The 3,848-nt window shown below is 42.9% G+C and overlaps 1 protein-coding gene across 1 annotated transcript in view; it reads left to right on the top strand.

The window, feature by feature from the left end:
- LOC104129107 (neurotrypsin-like) overlaps positions 1 to 3,848 on the top strand; it is a 28,644-nt gene that overhangs the window by 924 nt on the left and 23,872 nt on the right. The window contains exon 2 of the mRNA XM_009641999.2: positions 1,860 to 3,758. The gene's annotated coding sequence lies outside the window, so the exon portion shown is untranslated. The remainder of the gene's footprint in view (positions 1 to 1,859; positions 3,759 to 3,848) is intronic.

Here is a 3,848-nt window from a genome sequence, read left to right as displayed (position 1 = left end):
TCCTGCTGCTGTACAAGAAGGCTGTAGAATGAGGAAGAAATCTCTAGCAAAATACCTTGTTAATACGTAATACATTGGTAAGGTTCAAATATAATTTTCGTGTGGAAGCTTGTGATTTAGGCCCTCTGATTTGCAGGCAGGACAGGTATGGTGCCATGTCAGATTGATTATGTTGTCTGTGCTATAATAAAATAATGCAAGACTGTTGTTTGGCTTGGGTGACTCATAATCTCCAGTAAAATGTTCCATTGTTTTGGTAAAAAAAAATGAAAGGAGGAGAGAAAGTTCAACTGTGGACTGATACTGAAATCATGTCATTAATTATTAGTTTTGATTTGGGTTTTTTTTCACTAGAGTACCACAAAACTGCAGACAAGTCCCTGTTGGTTTAGGACCAGTACCTGATTGGTAAAGAAAATGCAGTGCCTCAGAGAACTAATGATATAGCCATTTAGATCACTAATTCTTAAATTAGGGTATAAAGGGCGTAAAGAAAAATTAGAGTAGGAGTAGCGCCAGGCACATACAGACTGTGTGATTACCCACATGTGACTGTAGGGTTTGCATGGAGCTGGAGCTGACTTCTCTGGAGCCCCAAGGCTGATACACGTTCATCACGTAAATATTGGTCAAGCGTATGCTTTCAAGTTACTGAAGCAATTTTCCTTTAACTGTTACTTACAATGGCTTATTAGTGGGTTATCCCACAGGGTAGCTTATTCTGTTGTTGCTATTACGGCATACATGGGTCTTCCAGAGGACTTGGGGTCAGTAAGAACATGATGTCCACATCTAAGTTTGGGAAAACGCTTTGGTTCTATGGCATTTTGCATTTTCAGTCTGAAAGACGCTCTCTGAGAGGGAGAGCTGCTTGCTATTTCTGTGTTTCTGAAGGAGACAAGCTAAGCTGGGAGTGAGGAACCGAGGAATTCTAAATTCACTGCTGCTGTTGTTTTTTCTTTCCTTGTATTAAAACTTAAAAAGCATAGTTTTGCACCTCTTAAGCTAGCAGCTGTGCTACATGTACTGAATTCTAGTGTCTGTGAAGAACTGTCTCTATATAAAAGGCTGTAACGGAGGAACTAACACTTTTTTGTTGTATTTTTACTTCTGAAGTTATGCACAGCTCCCACTAATCTGGACAGCCATTTGGGGATTTTAATGCTTTACAGTGAGTTTCACAAGTTCAGTTGTTTGGGCTTTTTTCTGACCTTTTACATGTCTACTGTAAGCTTAAAATTACTGTGCTGAGGTTCTCCAGTCCTTAAAGAAATGCATTTATTTGGAGGAAGAAGGAAGGAAAGAGAATGCTTTTCAGATGCAGATGCACCCAGATTTTACAGTGCTTCTTTTAACAGTACTCCAGCAGTTCTTTTGGCTCAGGATCCCATGCTGTAACCAAAAAACCTCCAGTTACTGATTGTCCTTGGCGATTTGAGCTGCTGCTATTTCCCCATATCTCACCGTTAAGCTTATGCTGGGTGTTTAAGCGCGTTCTGTGACTTGCTCATATTGGGGGTTATTCCATTAACAGTTCATGTGCGTAGCTGCAGTGACTGACACTGTCCTCTCTGAGTTCCAGGCTTGGACCACCCCATGATGCTGTTGCTGGGGAATAAAAGAAAATTGGGTTCTGTTGCTGAGCCCACTGGTTAAGAACATTGCTGCAGAGACCTGTATGTGACTGCGTGGTGGGGGGAAAGAATTAAACAAAAGCTGACTAGCTGTTCTACCCTCCTAAGTCGGATTTAAGGATTTAAGCAAATCTGCTGGAATTCCTTGATCTTATTCCTGTTCCTTACATCCTGAATATTATATCAGCTCTGGGTATGATTGCTATTAACTACCTCTCTTTTTAGGCTTCTGCTGAAGATCTCTTGTGGAGGAAGCATTGATATTTTGGCTGGTTTTGCTGAATAGTAGTCCTGCCAGTTCAGGAGAAATAGGTTGAATTCCAGAGAGCTGAGAGCATTTTAGAAGACGGTACTTCTCCTTCAGAAAGGTCAGTACAGAATAATCTGGAAAAATCAAGACAGAAAGACTCTGTAGGGAATCATAGACTTCTTATTATAGAACTGTGCTTATATCAGGGTGAGAAGGTGGTCCCTGTTAAATAGTGGTCTTAGGTGTTTACAACTACTTCAAACTTGCCCACACAAGAAAGTTCAATATACGTTTTACCTTGGTTTTAGATACGTTACCTATCTAAACTGCCATAGTTTTATTGGTATAATTTCCTTTTTGGTCTTCCTCTCCACCTTGGAGAGGGCCATGTAACTATGAGAGCTTTTGAGAATCTGAATCCACCTCTCTGAAGAAAATGTCGTTGCATGTGCCAGAAAACCAGGGCGAGTCTTGGCATGAAGGAAGTCGTTCCAAAAGAGGAGACAACTGCAAAACCCACTGTATGTTTGCACAGTTTGTCATTGCTCCAGAAACTGAATATCAGACTTGGACTTCTGTTGCTTTTAGTACACTGGTCTTGTGTTTCCTTTAAAATCACTTTCTTTTCCTTTAAAATCTAGGAAACCACTTCATCCTAGGAAGCCTTGCCTTGAGAGGGAAGCAAGTGACAAGCTGCTATGAGAGAAATCCAGGACAGGCTTTTGCTAGAGGTTTTAAACCCTGTTTAGTATGTGTCAGAGGCTGAATGCAGCTGTTTCTTTCCAGGTCTAAAGGGCTAAATAGGTGAGCGTCTTACGGGAGTTCTGAAGGGGCATCAACAACCTCTCTACTCCTGACTAAGGAGCAGATTTCTCTAGATGCCAGTAGATTTTCCTGTTCCTGCCTCCAGTATATCCTTTCCTTGTGTTTTCACTGGAGAAAGTGGTTCTAAATTCCAACACGTTCCCATCTTTTAATTTTGTTTTGCTCCTTTTTGCCAGTGCTGCCTGAGAGTTACAGTGTGCTGTAGCATCTAAACTATTTCCATCCTCTGTTGCCCTGATCATCTGCCTCCCTCGCTATGAGGATATAGGAGATTAGCTTATTTACTGAGTGTAATTCTTGGCCAAATCCACCGTGGTACAAATCCACTCCAGAAAGGGCTCCTTCCCACCACTCAGCGACTCCTGTGACAGATCCAGCATGTAGTGGAATTTCCTTCCATTTGGTGAGGGACTGAGGATGAGGCAACACAAAACTGTCATGTGAAGTGAGTAATGGGCAATAAGCGAGCGAAGAAAAAAAAGATGCTTTCTGTTAAGCCAATGGATTTTTAGCAGCTCATTCCTTGTTTTTATGCTGAAGGTGTCTTTGGAAATGCTGCTCAGCAGACTTGGCCAGAAGTGAGCTCATTTCTTAAGGTGACCTTCATGTTTCATGCTGCAAAACACCAGGAGTTAATCCCTCCAAAATCAGAATTTAAATGTAGGAAATGCCCATTAGACTGAGCTGAGGAGCAGCACAGGGAACGTGTGTAAAAAGAAAAAAAAAAAAAAGTTCCAGGATTGAACAGCTTCAAATTGACCAATTCCTTTCTTAGGTTTAATAATGTTTGAAACTTTTTGTTGTACCCTCTAACCGTAATTCATACAAAGGAGCAGCAAGCTGGAAACACTGAAACACCGGGTAGGATTGTTGGTAGCCGTGCGGTGGTGACCAACCCTCGGGACAGCAGCCTGGCTGACTGAGTTAAACAACTTTATGGCCCAAGGTCAAGGAGGCGCTCGACGGAAGGGCTCCCGGAGGCAATACCCACGACGGCCAGGCGCAGGGCTGGGAATCGGGAGCGCGCCCTGGAGCGGGCTGTGCTACCGGTGGGTTTCCCGCGGGGCGACCTGGAAGCTGCTTACGTAAAGGTTTCTGGGTCCCGTTTACCTGGGCTCAAATCCGAGGCGCGTCTGGCC

The sequence above is a fragment of the Egretta garzetta genome, unplaced genomic scaffold (genome assembly GCF_000687185.1).
Source record: "Egretta garzetta isolate BGI_Z169 unplaced genomic scaffold, ASM68718v1 scaffold56, whole genome shotgun sequence".
In the NCBI taxonomy this organism is placed as follows: domain Eukaryota; kingdom Metazoa; phylum Chordata; class Aves; order Pelecaniformes; family Ardeidae; genus Egretta; species Egretta garzetta.
The sequence above is the reverse complement of the archived record's forward strand: the minus strand, read 5'-3'. Positions and strand labels throughout refer to the sequence as shown.